At 50.4% G+C, this 27513-nt stretch overlaps 1 long non-coding RNA gene across 2 annotated transcripts in view; it reads right to left on the reverse strand.

Moving 5' to 3' along the window:
- Positions 1-27513, reverse strand: part of LOC146809124 (uncharacterized) — a 340848-nt gene that overhangs the window by 237375 nt on the left and 75960 nt on the right. The window contains exon 3 of one of the 2 annotated variants that reach the window (XR_014966330.1): positions 22988-23025. This is a non-coding gene — a long non-coding RNA (uncharacterized LOC146809124). Of the gene's footprint in view, positions 1-22860; positions 23026-27513 lie in introns of those variants that run through there. The other variant, XR_014966329.1, reaches the window with a different exon arrangement.

Genomic DNA, 27513 nt, shown 5'->3' on the forward strand with positions numbered 1-27513 from the left:
CAAGCAGCTAATCACTGGCGCATAGCCAACACCCAAGCATTACTTGCTAGGTACGATAGGGACATTTACCTGATCAATACAAAACCCAGGCAAATGATTTAATTCAAGAGGGAAAACTAATAACCAATACATCAATCAAGTGTGCCCTTGATGCAGCTGACACAGCCTCTAGGTCAATTAACACTAGTGTGCTACTCAGACGACATGCCTGGGTACGCATTTCTGGCTTTAAACAGGAGGTGCAAACAACTATCCTCAACCAGCCGTTCAATTAGGAACAACTTTTTAGACCGGCTGTAGACACCACTCTAGAGAAGATGAAAAAGGACACGGAGACTGCTAAATCCATGGGAGCATTACAGTCTCCATCCACACGTGGTTCCTTTAGTCGCTCCTTCTATAAAGGAGCAATCTGAAAGAAACACGTTAGTTAGATTCCTCACCTTAGAATATCCCCAGGCGTCAGACTGGATCCGGAAGATTTTTCGTCAGCAATACCCCTTTCGCGTCGCTAGGCGTCGTCTGCGGCTCCGCGTCCGTCGTCGGCGTCGTGCGCCGGAATGACGTCGTCGGAGTACTTGGACGCCGCCCTGGCGCGCTGACGTCAGTTCTTCTTTTTTCCGCGCCGGTAAGCGCAGATCCGGGAGAGCTACCCCTTTAGTTATTTTTTGACTAACTTTTTCGATCCTTTTTGATCTTGTCGACTTCGGTGCCGGTAGGATGCCTGGGTTTAAAGCCTGTGCTGACTGTAGCCGCTTGATGTCGGTTACGGACCATCACCGCCGGTGCCTTTACTGCTTGGGCCTCGACCACGACGCGGAGTCGTGTTCGGACTGCAAGGCCCTGACCTCGAAGGCTAGACGGGAGCGGTCCCGTAAGCTTCTCGAGATTCGCCACTCGGCCCCACGAGCCTCTCGATCCCGGTCCAGGAGGAGGTCCAAGGATCGGTCGCGGAGCCGCAGCCGACGTCACCATCGGTCGTCGGGATCCAAGTCTTCGGGTAAGTCGAAGCATTCCAAGAAGTCCAAGAGGCGACACCGCTCTTCGGACTCCCCTCGCCGGTCGCGCGACTCGGCCGAGGGTCAGGGTGGTTCCACCCCCGCGGCTCCGGCGGTGCTGCAGGTGCCGCGCAAGCCCCCATACCCGCCGGTCCCTGGGACTGACGCGACGCCGGCGGAGGTCAGCGCCTTCCTCTCGGCCATGAGGAGCCTGGCTCCGCTGTCGACGCCCGCTGGCGCGCCTTCGGGCCCCGCGGACCCGACAGGGCTGCCTTGCCTGCCGGCGGCTCCGGCGCCGTCAACGGCTCCGGCCTCGACGCCGCAAGCGCCCGAGGGACCCGTTCCCGAGTCCCCGCCGACGCCGGTCGACCTCGTCACGCCTCCTCTGCCGGCGTCAACACCGGTACCACCCCCGACGCCGACTCCGCTCGACGTCGAGCCCCAGTTCAGTCCCGCTCCGGGCCCGGCGTCGATGGACGCCGCGTTCGGCGCCGCTAGAGACACATTATGTCTACCGCCCGGCTCCGTTCCTTCCTCCTGTATACCAGGAATCGGATGATGGGGACAACTGGGAGGGATCCGAGGATCTTATGGCCGCTCAGGCCCAAATGTCACAGTACTGGGCAGATGAACTGGGGGAGGCCAGTGGCCTGGATACCTCTCCGGACACTGGATTCGTCTCTCCTCCGACTGTGGCTTCGGAGGAGGGCGCTGCTTTCTCTGTGGTGCTGCGCAAGGCGGCCGCAGCCCTTGGGCTCGAGCTACCTGCCGTGGCTGTGAGAACTAACGTCCTCACTGAGGTGCTTCAGTCTGCAGCAAGCTCCACTGAGCCTCTGCTGCAATTCAATGAGGCCCTCATTGACGTTCTGCAGGGCACCTGGTCCAAGCCCTCCACAGTTCCTCCTGTGGACAGGAACGTCGCCAGGCGCCACCGCCCTGCTCCGGGCGACCCCAGTTTTCTGTCCCAACACCCTACCCCCGAGAGCCTGGTTATCCAGGCCTCTACCTCCCAATCCTCCTTCCCGACCGCTCCGCCGGACCGGGATTCCAAGAGACTGGAACAGTTTGGCAAGAAGCTGTTCTCTTCCCTTAGTTTGGGCCTGCGGTCTTTGAACACCGCCTGTCTCTTGGACCGTTATTCCCACTCTCTGTGGGATGCGGTGGAGGACGTGCTGCCCCTGTGTCCGGAGGAGGTCCGGACACGACTTACCCAGGCTCTGGCCGATGGGAGGGATGCAGCACGACACGCTATCCGATGTGGGCTTGACACTACGGACTCGCTGGGTAGGACAATTTCTACCACAGTGGCGCTTAGACGTCACGCCTGGCTGCGGTCCACGTCATTTTCGGGCGATGTCCAGAGCACTCTCGTGGACATGCCCTTTGATGGCATTCGCCTTTTTGGCGAGAAAGCGGACAGTGCGCTGAATCGCTTTAAGGACTCCCGGGCTACGGCCAAGTCCTTGGGCCTCTCGGCCCCGCGGTCGCAAACTTCCGCTTTTCGCCCCTTTAGTGGCCAAGGAAGGGGTGCCTCCTCACGTACGCCTAGCCACCAGCCGCAGAACCAACCTGCGCGCGGTCGCGGACGTGGTTTCCGCCGAGGCGGTTCTGGAGGACGACGAGGTCAGCCCACATCCACCCCGGTAGCATCCGCCTCAAAGCCTTCCTAGTCCGAGCTTTCAGGCCCATTCCACGCCAGTGGGCGGCAGAGTTCGCCATCACCTGCTCCACTGGCGGTCCATCACATCGGACAGGTGGGTGCTGCAAATCGTCGAAGGGGCTACTCCCTCCCCTTCGAGACGACCCCTACAGCCATGCCACCGCAGCACCACCGTATCTCAGGGGATCATTTGAATCTTCTCCACGAGGAAGTTTCGGCCCTCTTGGCCAAGGGGGCCGTCGAGCGCGTTCCGAGCTCAGAAGTAGGTCGTGGTTGTTATTCCCACTACTTTCTGGTGCCCAAGAAGGGCAAAGGGGGCCTGCGCCCTATCTTGGACCTCCGGAACGTCAATGCCTTCCTCCGGAAGGAAAGGTTCAAAATGTTAACTTTGGCTCAGGTTCTAGCTGCCCTAGACCCTGGAGACTGGATGGTAGCGTTGGACTTGCAGGACGCATATTTCCACATCCCCGTCCTGCCGGCCCACCGGCGTTACCTGCGGTTCACGGTGGGCCAAGAGCACTTTCAGTTTACCGTGCTCCCCTTCGGCCTCACCAGTGCCCCTCGGGTGTTCACGAAAGTGATGGCGGTGGTCGCAGCTCATCTGCGCAGATCAGGGGTTCCAGTCTTCCCCTATCTCGACGACTGGTTGTTGTAGGCGTGCTCGCCCCAGACAGTCGTCTCCCACCTCCAGACTATGGCGGATCTCCTGCATTTGCTGGGATTTTCCATCAACGTGCCGAAGTCACACTTGAGTCCCTCTCAGAAGCTCCTCTTCATCGGAGCAGTTCTCGATTCGGCGCAGTTCCGGGTCCATCCACCGGAACAGCGGGTCCGGGATATTCAGGCCCTGATTCCCATCTTTCGGCCTCTATCCTGGGTTTCGGTCAGGCTAGTGTTGCGGCTTCTGGGGCTGATGGCCTCCTGCATCCTACTAGTGCATCACGCCAGGCGGCGCATGCGGGCTCTGCAGTGGGACCTGAAGTTTCAGTGGGCCCAGCATCACGGCAACCTGTCCGACCATGTCTTGATCTCGGAGGGCACTGCACAGCAGTTGCAGTGGTGGCTCACGGACCGCGATTGGGTCATGGGCAGAAGCCTCTCCCTTCCCCAACCGGAGCATGTCGTAGTGACGGAGGCGTCCCTCCTGGGATGGGGTGGCCATATGGGAGAGGCGGAGATCAGAGGCCTCTGGTCTCCGGCAGAGTCTCGTCTTCACATCAACCTGTTACAGTTGAGAGCGATCCGGCTTGCACTGAAAGCCTTCCTTCCCTCTGTCAGGGGCAGTGTCGTGCAGGTGTTCACGGACAACACCACCGCCATGTGGTATTGCAACAAACAGGGCGGGGTGGGGTCGTGGACCCTTTGTCAGGACGCTCTGGGCCTCTGGACGTGGCTGGAACACCAGGGCGTCACCCTAGTGGTTCAACATCTGGCGGGCTCTCTGAACGCCAGAGCAGACGAACTCAGCTGCCGGTGCATGATGGATCACGAATGGCGTCTGAACTCCGAAGTGGCGCAAGGTCTCTTTCAGCAGTGGGGAGAGCCTTGGTTAGATCTATTCGCCACCGAAGATAATGCGCAATGTCAGCAGTTCTGCACGTTGGAATTTCCAAGGTGGCACTCGCTCGGAGACGCTTTTCGTCACGAGTGGAGTTGCGGTCTGTTGTACGCCTTTCCGCCTATACCACTGCTGCCCAGAGTGCTGAAGAAGATCAGGCACGACCGGGCCCAAGTCATCTTGGTGGCTCCGGATTGGGCACGGAGGTACTGGTATCCCGAGCTACTCAGTATGTTGACCGATCCTCCGATACGTCTGCCCCTTCGGGAGGATCTTCTGTCGCAGCAGCAGGGAACGTTCCTCCACCCGAACCTGTCCAGTCTCCACCTCCATGCGTGGAGATTGAGCGGCGGCAGTTGATGCCATTTGAGTTGCCTCCTGAAGTCTGTGATATCATTCTGGCAGCCAGGCGTCCCTCCACAAAGACAGTATACGCCTGCCGGTGGAACAAATTTGTGGCATGGTGCACAGCAAAGGCTGTGGATCCCCTTTCCGCCCCTCTTTCTGAGGTTCTCCTGTTTCTTCTTTCTCTGGCCCGGCAGGGCTCTGCCCTGGGCACCCTGAAAGGTTATCTTGCTGCCATCTCTGCCTTCTTGCGGCTTCCTGATCAGCCTTCTCTTTTCAAGTCCCCTGTGGTTACACGCTTTCTAAAGGGCATTACTCGCACGTTCCCTCCTGTCCCTTTTGTAATGCCTCAGTGGGACTTGAATCTTGTTCTCACATTTCTAATGTGCGCTCCCTTTGAGCCTCTTCATAATTGTCCTCTTCGTCTGCTGACGCTTAAGACTGCTTTTCTGGTAGCCATCACCTCGGCTAGACGGGTGAGTGAGCTCCAGGCTTTATCTTCAAAGCCTCCTTTTCTCTCTGTTCATCCGGACAAGGTTGTCCTTCGGCCTCGTCCCTCCTTTCTTCCGAAAGTGGTGACTCCATTTCATCTTGGGCAGTCTGTCACCTTGCCCACCTTCTTTCCGCCTCCGCATCCTTCCAAAGAGGAAGAGAGGCTCCACCGTCTGGACCCAAAACGTGCGCTCTCCTTTTATTTGGACCGCACAAAGCAGTTCCGGGTGGACGACCAACTTTTCGTTGGATACGTGGGTGCTAAGAAGGGGAAAGCTGTGCACAAACGGACCATCTCTCGGTGGGTCGTTTTGTGCATCAAAATTTGTTACTCCTTGGCAAAAAAGGACACTCCTGTTGGGCTGCGCGCCCATTCTACTTGGGCCACGGCGGCTACTACTGCTTTGGGACGAGGTGTCACTTTGCAGGACATCTGTCAGGCGGCAACGTGGGCCTCGCTACACACGTTTGCCAGGCATTATTGCCTTGACAGCCAAGTCCGGAGGGATGGCTTCTTTGGCCGTTCTGTCCTCCAGGACTTTCTTGTGTGATCTTTGTTCGCAGACCCACCACCGGGGATGGTATTGCTTGGGTATCTATTCTAAGGTGAGGAATCTAACGTGTTTCTTTCAGATGAACAAGTTACTTACCTTCGGTAACGATGTATCTGTAAGAAATATTAGTTAGTTAGATTCCTCACCGACCCACCCATCCTCCCCGTTCTGCGAACTGACATCTAGGGTTAAGGTTATCCTTTTCAGGCCCCTAGATTTTATTTTTGGCACCAGTGTCGGTCTTTGCCTGGCTCTGCGTTCCTGGCGCAGAAAGCTATGTACAAGAACTGACGTCAGCGCGCGAGGGCAGCGTCTAAGTACTCCGACGTCATTCCGGCGCATGACGCCGACGACTGACGCGGAGCCGCAGACGACGCCTAGCGACGCGCAAGGGGTATTGCTGACGAAAAATCTTCCGGATCCAGTCTGACGCCTGGGGATATTCTAAGGTGAGGAATCTAACTAACTAATGTTTCTTACAGATACATTGTTACCGAAGGTAAGTAACTTGTTCTCCAAAAACATTGAAACAGAGACCGCCTCCTCTCCCTACAAAAACACCACGCAAACATCCCCCAACAGAGGATATTTTAGAGGCTGGGACGGGAAATAACAAAGGGAGAGGCCGAGGTAACAACAACACTCGCGCCTCCCCCGCTACTAAACCGTGACTTCCCTCCAGACGATTCCACTTCGGTCGCGGGGAGACTCTCACAGTTCCTACCTGTCTGGGATTCCATCACAACAGACAAGTGGGTAAGACAAATTATCCAGGATGGTTACTGCCTGGAACTTACGGCAACCCCGCCAACCATACCACCCAAATGGTGTCTAATGTCCACGGAACACCAGGTTCTCTCACTGCGTCAAAAGTACACAATAGAACTAGTTCCCTTACAGCATCAAGGAACAGGGGTTTACGCTCTGTATTTCCTAATCCCCAAGAAAGACTGGACCCTAAGGCCAATTCTTGACCTCAGACCCCTCAATCTCTATATACAGTCAGATCATTTTCATATGATCACTCCAACAGGTCCTCCCACTGCTGCAACAAGGCGACTTCCTTGCCACACTAGATCTCAAGGACACCTACGTCCACATTCCCATACACCCTGCTCACAGGAAGTATCTAAGGATCATAGTGGACGGACAACACTATCCGTTCAAAGTCCTTCCATTCGGGGTGACCACCACACCCAGAGTGTTCACAAAGTGCCTTGCGGTAGTAGCAGCACACTTGAGAAGACAACAAATCCATATCTTTCCATATCTCGACAACGGGCTAATAAAAGCCAAGTCATTCAACCAGTGTGTTCATCACACTCATCAAACCATCCAGCTGCTACACGACTTGGGATTCACAGTAAATCACCCCAAGTCAAACCTTCAGCCCTCCCACGTAAATCAGTATCTAGGGGCCACAGTAGACACCTCCACAGCTCTGGCATATGCTAATCCTGCCAGGATAGCCAGTATGCAAGCCCTAATCACCAAATTTCAACCACAGCACTCCCTCCCAGCAAGGGTATTCATTCAACTCGTAGGAATGCATCTTTATCGTACCTCATGCAAGACTTCAGATGCGCCCCTTACAGGAATGCCTAGCACGTCAGTGGAACTAGGCTCAAGGACAATTTACAGATCTGGTGTTGGTGGACAGTCGCACACATCCCTCTCTGCAGTGGTGGAACACACAAAACCTGTCCAAAGGGTGGCCGTTCCTCGAGCCGGCTTAACAGATAGTGCTAACAGCAGACGCATCACTCACCGGTTAGGGAGCCCATCTCCTAAACCATACAATTCAAGGCAAATGGACCACTCAACAGAAAGTGGTCCATATCAATCACCTAGAATAACTGGCAATATTTCTAGCATTAAAATCATTCCAAGTACATCTACAGCACAAGACTGTCCTAGTCCGGACGGACAACATGACAGCCATGTATCTGATAGACATCTAGCCGCAGATTCCTTAACTTAGAAGATCCCCAGGTGTTAGACTGGATCCGGAAAAAACTTTGCAGCAGCACCTCTGCGCGCTGGGGGACGGCGCCACATGACCCCGACCTGACGTCGTCCACGTTCGTGACGTCTGCGAGGTCATATAAGTCCCTCCCGGCGTGCTGACGTCCGTTTCCTTCTTTTCCGCGTGCAACGCGGATCTGGAGTGAGCGGTTCCTCTGGCCTGTTCTTAGGCCTTGTCGACGCTTTGCGTTGGGGAAGCAGTGTGCGATGCTTTCGGGCTTTAAAGGTTGTAATTCCTGTTCGCGACAGATGTCCGCGACGGACCCGCATCTTATTTGTAGGTGGTGTCTGGGCGAGCACCATGACTCCACGGACTGCCAAGCGTGCCAACACCTGAAGCTGAAGTCTCGGCGTGGGCGCCGTATGAAGCTTCTCTCGGCGCGGCTGTCCAGGTCGGAGTTGTCTCGCCCCCCGGCTGCTTCTTCAACGGCAGGTCCCTCTACTGTCTGGTCCTGCCGTTGTTTGGCGTCCGGGGCCGCCATTCGCCACTTGGTAAGTCGAGGCGCTTGTCGCCAAGGTCGTCGGCCTCTCCTTCTTCTGTTGTCAGGAGCACTGGTTCCCGGAACATTCCGGACGTGCGCTCCCGACAGTCTCCCTACCCGCCCTTTCCAGGTGTGGGGGCAACTCGGGAACAAATCGAGGCATATGCTGCAGCTCTGCAGGCCTCCCTTGGGCCCTCTTCCGTTCCTGGGGCGTCCTCGGGGCCTCCGCTTCTTGTGGGATCTCCTACGGAATTGCCGGCGGGTTCGCCCTTGGCACAAATTGAGCCTCTGCCTCCCAGGGACGTCGGAGATGTGGTGCCGTTAGGGTGCAGCCCACCTGGGTCCCCCTCTTCGACCCACGCACCTCCACCACGCCGCATAGCCCTGCTGGGCTCCCTGCGGCGCCGCAGGTGGTTGCCGGTGCTCATAGCCCTGCTTTGAGCACACCCCGGGCTCCCGGTCAGGCGGTTGCCTGTCCAGAGCCGGGGTCGGCGCCGTACCAGTGCCGGAGGCATGCCTCCTTGGCTCCTACTTTGTTTCTTTCTCTGGAGTCAGGAGCCTATTGACACACCCCGGGCTCCTAGGCAGGCTCTCGCCTGTCCAAGCAGCCGTGAGCTGCTTGGGTTGCTGTTGGGCTGTTCCGCCACAGCCTTCCCCCTTATCCGTCACTCTGTTGCTGGATCGGATGCTTGGCGCGGTCTGTTGATCTGTCGCAGACCCACCTCCCCTTTGGGGTATGGCTGCGGTATCTATTCTAAGTTAAGGAATCTGCGGCTAGATGTCTCTATCAGATGTACGAGTTACTTACCTTTGGTAACGATGTATCTGGTAGAGACGGTGTCTAGCTGCAGATTCCTTAATGCCCATCCAGCCTCCCCGTTCTGCGAGGACCTGGCCAGGTGGAGTTCTCCGCTGGCCCCTGTTTCAGTTGGCACAGATTTTTTTCTCTCATGGGTGCTCACATTGTTGCGTCCCTGTGAGATTTGTCATAATACCACTGACTCCCTCTCACGGATTTGTCACATTAATACTGTTACAGCCCTCTCAAGGGTGTCTTATCTATAAAATGAGGCCCTTTCAATTGTCCTTCACCAGGAGATTCCGCTTCATTTTCTTCTTCTCCTGCTGTCTTTCTGCTCAAGGTTCTGGGCTCCTCTAGGGTATCCTTCTTTGGGGCTCTGTTCGCTTCTGTTTCAGACCTCCATTACTATAGGGCAGTGGTCTTCAAACTTTTTGATGCCGAGACCCCCTACCAACATTTTTTAGGCGTAAGGACCCAACAAAAATTTCTAAAACCTGGTACTCTGTATCATTGACAACCATAAATGTTTACCAGAGAAACGGTCAATCTGTGGTTGCACCTCCTTAGTACCAGTTTAACACCCAAATATAGCAATAAGCAACAAAATGGTGACCAGCACAGCTCTACAAATGGCCTTCTACTAAGCGTCAACACCTGTTGCTGCCTTTTATTAACTTTTGAACCTTTTGAATAAATACTTTTTTTTGGTTAAAATCAGCAGATTATGTGGCAGATGATGGATTATGTGGCATATGTGGCAAATGCGACAAATCTATAATCATGCTAAAATCGCTGCGGCCTCACAATCACATAATTCCTGTGGCCCTTGGTATAATAGCTGTAATGCATGAGCTGCAACTTTATTGCACTACATTAGAGGAAAACCATATTATATTGCATGGGATGCTGACAGCTTGGCATTTACAGCTGCATGTAACTGGAGGTGGCTGAACATCATTCATCATATTTAAAACATACATATATTTTGTAGGTCTTTCACCTACATATAAAATAACAGGCAGCTTCAATGAATAATAAATACATTTTAAAAAGTTGTTACTCAGTGGAACATGCACTATAATACATTATGAAAACTCTATTAGTTAATGCACTGCATGTATGAAACTAGAGAGCCACAGAATTAACGCGTTCCATGCGTCGGAAGGTCCCCGGCTGTCTGATGTCACGGTGGGCATGTGCATCGGACGGCTGGGGGCCGTCCAATTTCTGCACGCGTAGAATCCACCCACACAGCGGGTACATTTGTGCCGCCGCAAACGGGTTAAATCATGGTTGGTGTAGTGGAAAATAGTGACTTGTGTATTTTTAGTGCTGTGAGTTCACAGCCTGTGAATATGTACGTCTTTATTGTATACCTGCATTACACACAGTATAAGATAGACTGCTAAAAATGCGCAAAATGTTTTATGATAAAATGGTGCTTCCAAAATATATGGGCTGCCTTCAAAATATAGGGGCTTATTTATAAGCCCCTTGCGCTGAATAATTTTTTATGACGCTCTGGTTGCGCAGACCCATATCTATGAGGCCACGCGAGGTCATTTTGTGTCGCATTTCATGGACTCCTAGATATGGTGTAAGGCAACGCTGTGCAAGTTGATGTGTTGCCTTACACTGCGTCGGGGAGGGTGGGGGCGTTCCATGGGCGTTGCGGTGGGTTTTCCCATGGGTTTTGACACATTCCCAGATTTACAAGCATCTGTAAACCTGAGGATGCGTCAAAACTGTACGCTGCCCCAGGAGATGTGTAATGAGGAGAAATATCTTTGTTTCTCCTCAATTGTTTCCTCTTTCTTTGTGTGGCACACATAGAAAGAGGAAAAAGCCTCCGTGAGATGTTTTTGCGCAGAAAGGTGTGCCTTCTTGCACAAAAACAATCCTGCAAACAATGCAGACACCCTTGCACCATGGTGCAAGGCTGCCTGCGTTGGCGCTAGGCACCAAATTGTGTGCTGCCAGAAAGTAAAGGAATGCACTGTATTTTATAAATACAGTCCAATCCTGCCCTTTTAAATTGGCATAGGGCAGCGCAGCAAAAATACTTGCGGAGCTGCCCTACACCATTCATTGTAAATGAGGCCCATAGATTTTAGTAATATCTAGACCCTATGTAATGCATTTTTTTTTAACATAACTGTCCCTTCAACACATTCTCAGGGATAGTAAAAGCTGTCTAAATACAATGACAATTAAAAGCAAGCACTTCAACAGCACTCTCCTTTCCTGAGAAATCAAAGCCAGGCAGACAGTTAAACACACCTTTCTGCCAGTGTACTGCTGGCCTGAAAGAAATGCAAATGTGCACAACGAGTTAATCTGCAAATGTAAAGGATTTGCAGATTAACTCCTTGTGCATATTTGCATTTCTTTCAGGCCAGCAGTACACTGGTGAGTTTAACTGTCTGCCTGGCTTCTGTTTCCCAGCATGGGAGAGTCCCTGAATACCGCTCCAGGGAAGGCATTTTAACGACCCTGTCTGGAACATTTTCTTTTAGCAAAGGAAGAGCGCGACCCCCTTCCCATGACTCCATGGCCCCCCTGGGGGTCGCGCCCCACAGATTGAAGACCTCTGCTATAGGGGCAGTGCCAGCCTTTTCATTCCTGTGGTGGACTGTTCTCTTTGTGCTCTGTTCTTGCTGGATGGCACAGTTCTACATGGTACTGACAGTCTATTTTTGTCTGTTTTTCTGCATGGTACTAACAGTCTATTTCTGTCTGGGATAGTTTGCGAGGTTCTTACAGCTTTTTCAGCTATATGTAGGTAGTGTCTACTTCTGTCTTTTACGATGGTGTCTTGCACCAACCCCCTTATTTATTCATGAATTTTCATCCATAGCACACAGTTCCCATACTTTCACAGGTTTTTTTTATTTGTGGCTCCGCGTTGTCGTGGAAAAGTTTCTCCAAAGAAAACTGACGTCAGCGTGCCGGGAGGGACTTGTATGACCTCGCTGACGTGACGTACGTGGACGACGTCCGGGCGGGGTAGTGTGGCGCCGTCCCCCGGTGCTCAGAGGTGCTGCTGTAACGTTTTTTCCGGATCCAGTCTGACACCTGGGGCTATTCTAAGTTAAGGAATCTGCGGCTACATGACATCTCTACCAGATACATCGTTACCAAAGGTAAGTAACTCGTACATTACATACAGAAACAAGGAGGCACACATTCTTTGCAGCTGTCCCAGCTCGCACAAAACATTTGGAGATGGGTCATTCCACAAAACATATACCTGCTGGCAGAACATCTTCCAGGAATTCACAATCAGATTGCGGATCTGCGAAGTCGGCAGACACAGCAGATACACGAATGGGAACTTCATCCCCAAGTGTGGGATCAACCAGACATAGATCTGTTTGCCACACACCCAAATGCAAAATGCCCTACCTTTGCCGCCAGGTTTCCACTACTGTTGTCCAAAGGCAATGCAATATGGATTAATTGGTAAGGCAGATTTGCGTACGCTTTTCCGCCACTGATTCCCCTAGTAGTACGCAAGCTCAGACAACAGTCTCTCAAGATGATCCTGGTGGCTCCCATATGGGCACGCCAACCGTGGTTCACAACACTACTGGAACTCTCAGTAGTTCCACACTAAAAACTACGCCTCTCCCCAACATTGCTAACGCAGAACCATGGAGAGATAAGGCACCCCGATCCAGGTCAACTGAATCTAGCGATCTGGCTCCTGAAGATCTAGAGTTCGGTTATCTTAACCTTCCGCCGGACTGTATGAACATCATTAAAGAAGCCATACCCCCTACTACTAGAGCTTGCTATGCAGCAAAATGGAAAAGATTTGTCATCTACTGCAATAACAATCATATTGATCCGCTGGATGCTTCCATCCAGGACATCATTTGCTACTTGCTACACTTGCAAAGATGTAATCTAGCATATTCATCCATACGATTTACATCTAGCGGCACTTGCTGCTTATTTACAAAACCGACAACACTTGTCACTATATAGAGTACCTGCAATTAAAGCCTTTATGGAGGGCCTTAAAAGAATAATTCCTCCCAGACTGCCACTCTCTTCGGTGTGGAATTTAAACATTGTTTTTACCAGGCTCATGGGTCCCCCATTTGAACCTCTACATAAATGTGAACTTCAGTTCCTCACATGGAAAGTAGCTTTGCTTGTCGCAATTACTTCTCTCAGAAGGGTAAGTGAGATCCAGGCTTTAACCATACAAGAACCATTCTTACAAATACATCGTAACAAAGTGGTTCTCAGAACAAATCCAAACTTCCTTCCCAAAGTCACCTCTGCTTTTCATCTTAACCAATTAGTTGAGTTACCAGTGTTTTTCCAAAACCCAGACTCTGTGGCAGAGAGAGCTCTTCACACACTAGACGTCAAAAGAGCACTACTTTATTACATTGACAGGACTAAACCCTTTCGAAAGACAAAACAACTGTTTGTAGCCTTCTCCCCACCTCATAAAGGTAACCCCATCTCCAAAGCTAGGATCGCAAGGTGGATAGTAAAATGCATTCAAATATGCTACCAAAAGGCTAAACTCACATTAACAATTCCCCCTAGAGCACATTCAACACGCAAACTAGGGGCTTCCATGGCATTCTTAGGGAACATTCCCATAGATTACCTAGGTAAAGCTGCAACATGGTCTACACCACACACCTTCACCAAACTCTATTGTGTTGACGTGCTAAGCAACCAGCTTCTCTTGGCCAGGCTGTTTTCGTAGAACACTTTTTCAAACTACTGCAACAGATACAGTTGACCACCGCTAGGGGAGACACTGCTGTACAGTCTATGCATAGTGTACAATCTGCAGCTCATATGCCTCGAACGGAAAATGCTACTTACCAGTATGCATCTGTTCTTGGCATGTAGAGTTGCAGAGTTGTACCCGCCTCCCCGGAACCTGTATCTGTTCCAGTATTATCTTCATTAGATACATTCACATGGACATCTCTTATTTCTTACTGACTCCCTTTCCCATCATGGTGAAAAACAATCTGAGGATGGAGTTGATGCCCATGCGCACTATTGTCCAAGGGAGGAGTCACCTATCTCGTGACTACAAAAGACTCTTCCAAGACAACAGTGCAAGACAAAAGACTATTCCCAGACAACAGTGCAAGCATCCGAGCCCAACACCAGATGGCGATGTATGCATAGTGTACAACTCTGCAGCTCTACATGCCAAGAACAGATGCATACTGGTAAGTAGCATTTTCCTTCCTAACCGCAATCACATCACTCCGCCGAGTCAGTGAGCTACAAGCGCTCACGATCCAGGAACTATACCTTCAGATCCGCAAGGTCGTCCTACAAGCACATCCCCTGTTCCTACCATTGGTAGTATCACAGTTCCACTTCAACCAAAGCATCCAACTACCAGCCTTTTTTAAAATGAAATCCAGAGTGAGGGCTGCTATACACCTTGGACATGTAAAGAGCACTCGTGTACTACTTACAAGAGACAAAAGCAATTCGCAAAGGGAACCAACTCTTAATCGCCTTTGCCAGGGCAAGCAAAGGTACACCTGTGCATAAAGGTACAATCGCATGATGGATAGTGGAAACTATCCAAACATGTTATACTAGTCAGAAAAAGCTTTACCCACACGCCTCCACACATATTTAGCCAGGAAGAATGGCGCAACCCTAGCGTTCCTAGCAAACGTTCCCATTGGCAACATCTTCATGGTCGTGAAGGGTCACTTGCTGGATTGTGTGTTCTCGAACATCGCGCACCTTCGAACAAGTTCCCCCCGCCCCCCTGCCTTGGTCGGATCATTTCCTGGTGTCAGGGGAGTTGAATGTCAGCTTGGACCCTTTTCTCTCTCCGCATCAGAAGACACCTCCTATTTATAAGAGAATTTGGTCTCAACTCTCTATTGACAATCTCTCACGTACCCTTGCTGAGTCTACTCCCTCCCCTGGACGTGGTCCTGTGGAAGCTGACATTGCTTTCCATGACTGGCTTTGCCAAGCTTTAGATGCTGTTTTGCCTTTCAAAAAGATCACAAATAAAAGTAACAGCCACAAGTCGTCTTGGTATACCCCAGAGCTGGGGAGGATGAGAAAGAATTGCAAAAGGCTTGAACGGGAATGGCGGAAGAACTGTGCCGCTAATAGCAAAGACAATTATCGTGAAGCCATAAGATCCTACAAGGCGGCCCGTAAATCAACTAAGGCCGCCCATCTTGAGGATAGAATAAGCAAGGCAGGCAATTCTTCAAGGGAAACCTATAAGATTCTTAAAGAACTTCTCACGGTCCCCACTCCCCCGACCACTCAGGTGGTGAATTCTAATAAATGCAATCAGCTGGCTCAGTTTTTCGACACCAAAATACGGAACATCTTAGCCAGCCTTCCCCCTAGTTCGGGAAAGATGGGCATAGCAGCCCCTGAGGTGGTCTCAGTTGAGAAGGGGCTAGATATAATCTCTCCCATTTCAAGGGAGGATTTCTGTGAGGAGCTCTCAGCTCTGAAGAGTGGTTCCCCGTCGGACCCCATGCCCATCCGGATCCTCAAACAATTTGTGGATCTCATTGCCGATCCTGCAACTGACCTTCTGAATGCCTCTTTCACCCATGGCATAGTTCCACCTAGCTGGAAGCAGGCCACTGTCAAGGCACTCTTGAAAAAGCCTGACCTTGACCCTACTGATCTGGCAAATTACCGTCCCATCTCGCTTCTGCCTGGCCTGAATAAGATCGCTGAGAAGTATGTCAATCGCCAGCTCTCATGCTTCCTGGAAGCTAATAACTTGCTAGGTCGGACGCAGACTGGCTTCCGTCCAGGCCAGGGAACCGACTCGGCTTTGATATCGATGGTTGAGGAAGGCAGATGCATCTTAGATTCGGGAGGATCCGCGGCGATGGTCCTCCTGGATCTAAGCGCTGCATTCGACACGGTGGACCATAATATTCTGATCCACCGTCTGGGGGAGATTGGAGTTGGAGGGTCGGCCCTTCAATGGTTTAAGTCATATTTGAGTGGTCGTTCCTATCAGATTTGCGATGGCAATTTTAGATCTTTGCCTACCCTCCTTCAGTGTGGAGTCCCGCAGGGCTCTTCACTGAGCCCTACGCTCTTTAACGTCTATATGGCCCCACTGGAGGAGGTGGTTGCACCCTTTGGGGTGAAAATCGCAACCTACGCGGACGACACTCAATTGATTGTCTCTCTGTCCCTGTCTGAAAGCCAGGGGGTGAAGTTTGCCGCATGCCTTACCAACATCATGGCATGGATGTCGGATTCCCGGCTAAAATTGAATGGGACCAAAACGGAGCTGATGCTCCTTGGCAATCTGTGCACGTCACTGCCCAAATGTATGTGGCCGGCCAGTTTGGGTGTCCCCCCAGCCCCTAAGGAGGCCATAAAAAGTCTCGGGGTATGGCTGGAACCTGAGCTGTCTATGACTACTCAAGCCAAACGAGTGGCGGCAACGTGCTACGGACTGCTCCGTGCAGCACGGAAAATCTTGTCGCTTCTCCCTGATAATTCCAGGAAACTATTGGTGCAGGGATTGGTGCTCTCGCGGCTTGACTACAGTAATGCCCTTTTTCTTGCGGCACCTGAATCCACATTGAATGTGCTCCAAAGAGCGCAGAATGCAGCTGCGCGTATGCTCACTGGTACTGCCAAAAGAACTTCGGCTCGGCCTGCCTTGAAGGCCTTGCATTGGCTACCAATTCGAGCGCGCATTAAATTCAAATCCCTCTGTATAGTGTTTAAAGCTTTGCAAGGATCGGGTCCCCCCATTCTAAGAGATTTGGTCCGCTCCTATAAACCTGCGCGAGCCCTTCGCTCTGATGATGGGAATTTGGTAGTGATACCCAGGGCAAAAAAGGTGAAAACGGGTGGCCGTCGGTTTTCCATTAATGCGGGTCAATTATGGAATGCCTTACCGCTGGCCCTGCGTAAAGAACCAAATTTGGCAAAATTCCTTAATGATTGAAGACTTACCTTTTCCCTCTGTAGGTTCCTCTTGGTGTCCTGGGGTAGTGGCTTCGTGTATTGTTTAGCGCTGGGTCGCTCGAGGGCAGCCATGCGCTTTAGAAATCCTTTTTCTTTTCATTTCATTTCATTCAATGTGGTGATCCCAGCACACATTTATGAAATACTATTGTGTGGAGATCCAGATAAACGAGGAAGCACAGGTGGGACAGAGGGTTCTACAAACCTGTTTGACAGCTCATCTACATTTAAACACCTCTACTTAATTTCAGATGCACAAGGTGAATCCAAAAAAGGATTAATGATGTAAAATTAAATTATTAACAGTAGAAGTAGTATTTCAGCCTGAAGAATTTTTTGCTTTCACATGCGACCCACCCGCCTCCCCAGAAATGGGGGTAAAGCAAACAGGTGAGGTAAAGTTCCAAAAAGAACAGACAACGGGAGAAAAAAGAATCTGAAGATGGCCACCATGCACAGGAACTTCTGTGGAGCAGTCTGACGTCACACAGGGAATGGACTTACCACCAAATGGTGGTCGATGGTGCTCACACTCAGGTGGTGGGGGAAGAAAAAGATAAGAAGACAAGATTCTGGCCCCAAACCTTAAATGGCGAAACAGATGCACAACCTGTGAATCCAGAATATTCTTAAGGCTGCAAAACTACTCCTACTGGTAAGTAACCATTTTGTTGTTTTCTCATGCCTCTGATAGCAGTGCTATTTATTGTTCTGGCTATGCATATGTTAGAAAGCAGATCTTTTCCTTAAGCCCATGTATCTCACAGTGTAAGACCTATAACAGCAAAGCCATCTTTTAGGGTACAGATGTCTTAGCCCCTGGTGAAGCTACCTGTGAGGTTACATGGAGCTTATCAAGCCTGTGACAGTTTCTTCGAGGCTCTTGTTTATCTTAGAGGGCATTGGTTCCCAACCTTCTGACTCCTGAGGACGCCCATTGCGTCATTACTGGAAGCCGGAGACCCCCAAGCAATTTGTACGATTTAAATTTCAAACATTAAAACAGTAATTTCCAAACAATACACAAACAAGTGCATACCAAACAGCTACTCTAATTACTAAAGAAGTTTATTATTTTATATTCAAAAAATGTGCAAAAATCAGGCTCTGGTCGGCACCGTACAAAGTCCTCGGACCTGAAGAAGGACCCATCCAAGGGTGTTTAACTCCAAAGCCACAGACCAGCCTTTCCTCCATTCAAAACCCAAAGTTCCTTCGAAGCCAATGCATAAACCCAGTAGAGTACTAAGCCTCTGTCAATCCCAAGAACACCCTTGACAACCATTTTCAAGAATTCAGAGCAGCCCATCCTCTAGAGGCTGCAGGCGGAGCTTGGTGCGAGTCAGAAATGTCTCTTTTTTTTCCCCCCATGTCCTTGCAGAGAAGATTTCAGCAAAACCACCCTGCTGAAACCTACAGAGACTCTGTCTCGGAAGAGTCGACTGATGTTTGAGAAGAACCATGCCGCGGAGGCCCCTCTGGGTCCCGTGCCCAAGAAGCATAGAGACAAGGGCACCAGCCCTCCTCTTTATGCTCCGCCTCCACCAAATTCACCAGAGGGATCTCCACACATCTTACGGCTCACTCAGTCCTTCTGGCCTTGCTGACCCTTACTAAACATTTAGAGCCAGGGCTCACAGACGACCCTTGGGACGACTACAATGCTGACACCTCTCCCCAGCGACCTGGATCCCGACCATTACCTCATTAGAGCATCACCCCCAGACAATACCATGGCCTACCATGAGGTCATTCAGTGGGTAGCCACCTTTCACAAAGTGGACTTGCACAATCTCCAAGATGAACATTTCCACGTCCAGACGCTGTCCAAGTCTGAGTCGGCGTTGCAACTTCTTCCCATGCTGATGAGGGCATGTTCAAGTGCGCCCTTTTCAGTTACTCTTGAATAAAATCTACACTTGTAGTAATAATATCTCTGAACATTAGTGAGCTGCAGGCACCTCACACTACAAGAACCATTCATTCAGGTTCACTAAGACAGGGCAGTTTTCAGCACCAACCCAAAATCACTCCACAAAGAGGTTTGCCGCTTCCTCCTCAGACTGCAGAGCCTCCAGTCTTTTTCTTCTTCTACCAGACTTGGTAGTGGAGAAAGCCCTTCATCCTCTAGATGTTAACCACGCGCTGATATATTGCATCGTACTGAGCCCTTCTGCAGGCCTGATCAGTTGTTTGTAGGCCCTGGCGGAGTCTGCATAGCCGCGCTACGTGGAACTTAAACTCTGCAGCGCTATAGAGAGTTCCGCTAGTGGGCAGAGTTGCTGGCTCCTTATGTAGCATGTACTGCATAAGGCAGTAAGGATAGTAATAGCAAGAGGATGGAGGAAACCGCTAATCCAGAGACCCTTGGATCTCTGAATGTAGCAGTATACCGATAATCTGGGCCGCTTCTGTATGTACTGCAGGCAGTGCTGAGGGGAGGACGCTAGCCCATTCCGGATCTGTTGCGAGGCTCCAGTGTGGGGACTCGGAGAAGGTAGCAGTAAGCTCGGGATCCTTACCTTTTCTGGTCCATCAACGATGCACCAGAGGGTCCCTCTGGTCCGAGAGAGTCCATGCTACGACAATGACAGCCGCAGGAGGTGGCTCGGTCACGCGTCTGCTGGCAGCACTCACATTTTCTGCTCGATGCTCTGCTTCACTCTGTTTTCAGCTGAAGCTCCAGAGTCCTGCATCGAGGAGATGTGACATGGTGGGACCGGAAGTGGTTGTCCTCCACTGGTGCCTGGTTTCCTTGGCAACGGTGAGAAGCGCTGCGGCCTACAACGAGATCGAGCCTGGCCAGAACCCACTCCAATGCACCCAATCTACGGCACTCCACACCAATCTACCACACTCAATTCCACTCTTCCCGACTTCACTGCACTGCAGTCTACCACATGCCACCCAAATCTACCCAACTCCAGTCCAATCTAACCCTCTCCAACCTACTCCAATCTGCCCTACCCCATTCCACTCCAATCTTCCCCACTTCAAACTTCCCCACTCTACTCCACTCCAGTCTACCCCACCCAAACCCAATCTACCCCACACTACTCCAGTCTACTCCACCTTACTCCAATCTACCCTACCATAATCCACCCGATCTACCCCACTCTAATCTACCCCTCTCCACCCTAATCTACTCCAGTCTACTCCTCTCCACTCCTCTCCAGTCTACCCGACTCCACTCCAATCTACCTCGCGCCACTCCTATCTACTGCTCTCTACCCGACTCCTTTGCACTCTTCCCCAATCTACCCCCCTCTACCTCAATATATCCCACCCCACTCTACCCCATTTCACTTAAATCTACCTGTTAGACCTGGCATCCTTGGTGTGGTTTTCCCTGACTTTTTGCCTCTACCTCTCGTGTTTTTGACGCTGTGCTGGATTTCGTTTTTGCTAACTTAGATGCTTTGGACACTTTACCACTGCTGATCAGTGTCAAAGTGCAAGTGCTCCCTGGGTAAATTGATGTGATTGGTTCTCCCTGATTGGCATATTTGTTTTACCAGTAGGTCCCTAGTAAAGTACACAAAGTGTGCCAGGGTGGGGGAAACAAATGCTACTAGTGGGCATGCAGCACTGATTGTGCCACCCACATGAGTAGCCCTCAAAAGTTGTCTCAGGCTTGCCACCGCAGTGCCTGTGCGCAGTGCCATTTTGACCAGGCCAGTGTACCCACCTGCCAGGCCTTACCCTTCCCTTTTCTTACACATAGGACACCCCTATGGTAGGCCGAAGGTACCCCCCTGGTCAGGGTGCAGTGTATGGGAAGGGTAGGACATGTACTGGTGTGTGTAACATGTCCTGATAGTGAAATACTGCCAATTTCATTTTTCACTATTGACAGGCTATCTTGCCCATAAGACAGAATGGGAAATGCTCTGTAACATTTTTACAAACATATTCCCATAGGAGTAAGATAGAAAATTGGACTCTGGTATCCCTGAACTCAGAACTTAATAACCTATCTTTTAGTAAGGATGTTTTTTGGATTCTGTGTTTGAAAATAGCACTTTTATAAAGTGGCTGTTTTCTTGTTCAACCTTCCTGTGTGCCTCTGCCTGTTGTGGATTGAGTGTCTGGCTTTGGAGTGACAGGGGCTGGGGTGGCTCCAGGAGTCTGGGTGAGTCAGCCCTAGGCTGAATAGGCCGATCTGCATTTGGAGTGGTGGGAGGAGTAGCACCTGTACCTGACTAGGGCTGTGCCTCCCTTCCACAAAAGACTGGCTTCACCTCCTGCGGTGTGTCTGAAGACCCTAGCCCACACTGACAAAGGAAGAAGTTCTGCACTGGTAGAGTGCACCCTGAACTGGTTTGGACTGGGTTCAGGACCTCTTACACAAAGAGAACAAAGACATTTTGGGGTATAAATATTAGAGTTGAAACCCCTGAACTATAGACTACTTCGTGATCAAGAGGAACCTTTTACCAAAGAGGGACAGCTGAAGAGACTGAGAAGTACTGCCCGTGCTGTGTGTCTGGGGTTGGCCTGCAGTTTGCTTTTTCTGCTGAGGAAAGGACAAAGGGACTTTGCTGTGTGTTGTGTCCATCTGTTACTTGAAGAGAAGTCTCCAAGGGCCTGAGTGAGCAGGCCTCTTGTTGTGGAAACTCAGGAACATCAAAGTTTCCAACATCGTCTCAAGCGACGCTGTGTGCGTGTGTCTACCACAGCTCTACCTGACTGAGACTATTGTGCGGTCTGCGCTGTGCACGTGTGTCTAATCACAGCCTTGACTGCACTGTAACCCGCAGCAAGATCACCGACGCGCTGCATGCTTATCACCACCACCGGCCCGAGCTGTTCTCTCTGAGGAGCTGCGTGGGTGTCACTGCCGGCGGCCTGAGCCGTGAATTGCGAGAAGTACTGCAAGCCCCTCACTGCCGTCAGCCCGAGTCAACTGCCCTAGATCAAGAGTGCCCGAGAAGGAGCAGCGTTGTAACCCAATCGGCTACGAGGCGTTGCCTGGCAACTGGGATTCACCAGCGAAGATCAGCTGTTGCCGATGGAGCCGCCCAGCAGGACGCCAGCGCGAAGGAGAAAGCGAGAAAGCATCCCCCCGGTAACGCTCGGACCGAAGTCCAGAGCCGCTGCATGTGTCGCTGCCTGGGCGGGTTGCGTGTCTGCAAAAGACTGTTCCAATTCCCCTTTCGTAGCAGAACCTCTGCTCGGGGTGATTCCAACGGCCCTTACTTGCCCTGAGGAGAGTGGCAGTACCGGGGCCTGTGTTGCGCTTCGTACTTCATTCTAAAGCATTTGGGGGCATACTTCTGCAATCGCTGACTGTGGAGTCAGCAGTCCAGTGGGGAGAGTCCCATAACCACAGGAGCACCGCGTGTCAGTGCTAAAGAGACCGGTGCTTGTGACGTTTTCAACCCTAAAAGAAATACAGTCTACAAAGTTTGTTTGATAACAACCTGAAAAGTAATTTCCCTGAAGACGCATATGTTGGATTTTTGGTCGTTTTGGCCTTGTCAAAGCTTAGATAAAGATACCTTTATTTTTCTAAACTGGTGTGGTGTCCATTTGTGGTGTTATCACTGTTACTGTGGGTGTTGGTACAAATGCTTTATGTGTGAAAATAGGGGTACCCCTGAATTAATTTCCTAAATCAGGGTGAAATTATTGCATGTGAATAAACATTTAGGAAATGAGTAAAAAAAAAAGTGTGGACCTATGCTAAACAGGAACAATCTGCGACTAGAATAGGATAGATATCAAAAATATAATATTTTATTTATTCTTTATGCAAAAAGGTCTTTTAATATGTTCTCTTTTAAATGAAAAGGGAGATAATTAAACATAGCATCAATAACATATTTGATAGATGTACAATTTTTCTCTTTGCCTATGTATGTAACACAGATTAAGTTTAGAGATGTTAACTTTATTTACACATATTAGTCTAGTCGTACAGGGCCTAATGATGCATCATATTTTAGTAAAATGTGTCAGACATGATGTTGTACTATTTAGACATAACTTAATACAAACAATTGAATTTAAAGCAGGAAAACAAAAACAACAAAATTCAATGCATATATAGACAATATAGTTATAGCTAACGTAATTCGTGTCTACGCACGTTTTGGCGGTACACCTTCATCAGGTAGCCATGTTGGTCTAAAAAGAAAAACAGAGATGTAAAAATAATTCTGATCACATATTGAGGGTCCTACTAAACATTTCTGTTTAGCATAGGGCCACACTTTTTTACTAATTTCCTAAATGCTTATTCACATGCGGTACAAATCCTTTACACATTGCCTTGGGGATAAGCCTGTCTGCTCGTGCCAAGCTACCAAGGGGGTAGCAGGGGTTATCTAGAGTGTGTATCCCCCTTACCCTGACTAAAAGGAAGGGTCCTTATTTGGACAAAGATACCTACCTCTGCCAACTAGAGACCCCCAGTTTTAACACTACCCCACTCCACTCCAATCTACTCCACTTTCCGCAATCTACCCCAATTTAATCTACCACACTTCAATCTACCACACTCCAGTCTACCCACTCCACTTCAATCTAACCCATTTAACTCTATCCCACTCTACCCCAAGCTACCTCGCTGTACTCTACCCCTCTATACTCCAATCTACCCAATATATAGCAATCCACTCCACTATAATCTACCATTATCTACTCCACTCTAATCTACCACACTCTACTTCAATCTAACCCATTTACCTTTATCCCACTGCACCCCAAGCTACCTCACTGTAGTCTACCCCACCCTACTCCAATATATCCCAATCCACTCCAGTATGATCTACCATTGTCTACTCCACTCGACCTAATTCCACTGAAATCGACCCCACTTCACCGCAATCTACCCCAGTTCACTCTACCCCACTTCAGTCTACCCCGCTCCACTCTACTCGATCCCACTATCCAACTCCACTCTACCTCAATCTACCCACTGCAATCCACTCAATCTACTGCACTCCACTCTACACCAATGTAACCCATTCTTATCTACATGACTCCACTCTATCCCACCCCACTCTTTCCCAATCCACCCCATTCTTTCCCAATTGACCCCACTCTACCTAATATATCCCACCCCTATCTGCTCCATTCTGCACCACTTCAGTTTACCCCACTCCACCGCAATCTACTCCACTTCACCACAATCTACCCCACTCCAGTCTTCCCCAATCTAATGTACCCCACTCCAATCTACCCCACTCCTTCAATCGACCCCACTCTAACTACCCCAGTCTACTGTCCCATTTAACTATAAGCCACCCAGTCTATACCCTCCAATCTAACCCATTCTAATCTACTTAAGTCCACTCTACCCCACCCCACTCTTTCCCAATCCACCCCACTCTTTCCCAATCCACCCCACTCTTTCCCAATCCACCCCACTCTTTCCCAATCCACCCCACTCTTTCCCAATCCACCCCACTCTTCCCCAATCCACCCCACTCTTCCCCAGTGGTTCGGCACTCAGCCAGGGAATGGGAGCCTGGGCATGTTCTCCACCCAGGCTGTAATGCAGCTTGGGTGGAGAACATGCTAAGTGCTCATGGCGCTTTGGCCGGCTGCAGAGGGCTGGCCAAAGCGTCATGTGCACTTCAGTGAGCCAACCACTCCTCCCCTTTTCTGTGAGCAGAGCAGCTCTGTCCCACAAAGCCGCCACAGGAGGAACACAGAAAATGTTCATAACATCGTTGTTATCTTTTTATTTTTCCTTTCTTTCACTGTTGCAAAATAGTGTGGGCGGCGCTCCTCCGACTCAAGGCTCAAGTGTGCAACCCCTTCCAATTTTTGGTATCCCTATGTTCCTTGCCAATGAGTTTGACTGTTCTGCAAGCCTACTGCGGGTTCACCATATTTGATGTGTATTTGAAAGTCTCAGCATGAGGACACATCCAGTGGGCACTCTGGTACCTCGTGATGGAGCAGCGCCAGTCTTCGTAACCCAGGCTAAGAAGTGCCTGATGTAATGTAATGTAATGTAAAAATTACTTATAAAGCGCAGCATACACCGGACGGTTTCTTGGCGCTGTTCACTATATTCGGTGGGAGGCAGAGGGGGGTGAGAAAAGCCTATGAATAGGCACTGCGGAAGAGGTGGGTTTTAAGGAGAGACCTAAATTGAAGATGGGAGCAAGAGAGTCTAAGTTCCAATGGGAGAGAGTTCCAAAATGAGGGGGCCAGAAAAGAAAATCTAAGACCTCCATGTTTTTTGCGCCTGTATCTGGGTGCCTGGAGGAGTGCTTGGTCAGAGGATCGGAGGTGCCTGGAGGGAACATAGCGATGTAGGAGGGAAGAGATGAAGGAAGGGCCGATGCCGGCCAAAGATTTATGAGTCAGACAGCCAAGTTTGAACTTGCAGCGCTCTGATACAGGAAGCCAATGAAGGGTTTTGAGCAGGGGGTGGACGTGATGATGTTTAGGTTGAGGATAAATTAGGCGAGCTGCCTGGTTTTGTATCAACTGCAATCGTTTGATCTGATATTGAGGGATTCCTACATACAAAGCGTTAGCGTAGTCGATCCGAGAGATGACTAGGGCCAGCAATGCCAGAGTGAGGGCTTCGGTGGTCAGGAAGTGGGCTATTTTTCGGATCTTCCTAAGCTGAAAAAAGCAAGAGGACACAGTGGCATTGACCTGATGTTTCATAGAGAGATCGTGGGAGATGTAAACCCCTAGGCTTTTCACTTTGTCAGCAGGGTGGGGGGGGGGGGCCAAGTGAGAGAGGCCAGAAGGTGGAGTTCCAAGGGTTGGATGGGCCTCCGACAAGAACAAGCTCCGTCTTGTCGGGATTAAGTTTGAGATGGTGGGCGCCCATCCAATTGCTGATATGGCAGAGGGTGGATTGGAAATTTTGAACCGCATCGTCAGAGGAGTCAAGGTTGAAGACAAGCTGAATGTCGTCTGCATAATTAAATGCAGAGACATTCCAACCCCGGAGGGAACGGATCAGGGGGGTGAGATACAGGTTAAAAAGAAGTGGTGACAAGGACGAACCCTGTGGAACACCGCAGGTAAGCATCCTCCTGTCAGCCGAAAACTGGGAGAGCCGGACAGATTGGTGGCGGTCCGTCAGAAAGGAACGGACCCAGTTAAGTGCCGTCCCACCGATGCCCGCTTCTCTGACACGGTCGACCAAGATGGTGTGGTCGACCGTGTCAAAGGCAGCCGACAGATCCAGAAGGACCAAGGCTTGGCTGATGTTGGAGTCGGCGCCTCTACGGAGTTCCTCCATGACAGAGAGGATAACCGCCTCGGTCGAGTGTGCAGGTCTAAACCCGGCTTGCTGGGAATCAAGGAAGTTAGTCTTCGATGAAGGAACTGAGGACGCTGGTCACGTGAGACTCAACTACCTTACTCAAGTAAGGGAGCAGGGAAATGGGGCGGAAATTGCCCAGAACCCCGGGATCAGCGTTGGGTTTTTTTAATATAGGAACCACCTCAGCGTTCTTAAACTGGCTGGGAACCTGACCGAGCCGTAGAGAGTTGTTCAGGAGGGCCAGCGGAGGGGCGGGGCAAGCCGAGAAGGCGGCCCGGAGAATCGTAGGAGGGCAACAATCTGTGGGGGAACCAGATGAAATTTTATTAAGTAGGGAGAGAAAGTCTTCCTCTGGTATGGGGGGGAGCTGAGTGAGGGAGTGGGGGTTAAAGGAGGGGGTGACCTCAGAGAGGGCCGTCGCCGGCGGTCCGGAAGATATACTGTTTTTGATTTTACTGATTTTTTCTATAAAGAAACAGTTGAGGGAGTCGCAGAGGGCCTGGGACGGAAGGGGTTTGATAGTCACCCTATCCGGATGTGAAAGCTCTTCCACAATGGCAAAAATTTCTTTGGATTTTTGCACAGAGTTGAGAATTTTTGAGGAGAAGTAGGTGGTTTTAGCTGCTGAAATAGCCTGTTTATATTCTCCAGATAGTTTTAGAAAATTAAGTTTCTCTAAAGGATCGTAGTTTCTACGCCAATGACGTTCAGCTTGGCGAAGTCCCAGTTTAAGGGATTTGAGGCTATCTGAGAACCACCGATGTGCGTCATGGGGACGCTTGGCATTGGTAACGTGTTCATAGACTGGGGTCTGTAATGACCACTCGGGTGAGAAGCACGATGTTTGTTCAGCCTTCTACAGAAAAACCCTGAAAGATAATGCCCTCTGTTTCCCCCTAGCCACCAACCTCCAAGGTCTAAATACTATTCTGACCGGGCCAGACTGGGAACGAAAGGAGCCTGGTCAAAAATCCTCAAACAAGCCCAGCTCAATTCATCTCTGCACGCCATCTTTCTGCATTCATCCATCCAGCCTCCCTTTTTTTCTGTCTTGAAGTTTTCTGGCAGCTGCAGTTAACCACCAAAAGCTGGAAATAGTGATATAGGCACCAGGTACGGCCCTGGGTTTCCAAAACTGGCTTTCCAGAGCTCCAGACTACTAGGGAAATGCCCTGCGGGATAAAAGCCTGTCCAGCCCTGCATTGTGACATAGGAGGCAGCATGCACATAGACACATGAGGCACTGGAAGGACAATAGGGAGGAATATCACAGTGAGAACATAAAAAAACCCAGCATATTTAGATTTCCTAGGTCTTGGCTGGGGCTGATGACGCAACAACATTGCCTGGTACTCTACAGGGACTCTGTTTTG

The sequence above is a fragment of the Triturus cristatus genome, chromosome 7 (assembly GCF_964204655.1).
Source record: "Triturus cristatus chromosome 7, aTriCri1.1, whole genome shotgun sequence".
In the NCBI taxonomy this organism is placed as follows: Eukaryota; Metazoa; Chordata; class Amphibia; order Caudata; family Salamandridae; genus Triturus; species Triturus cristatus.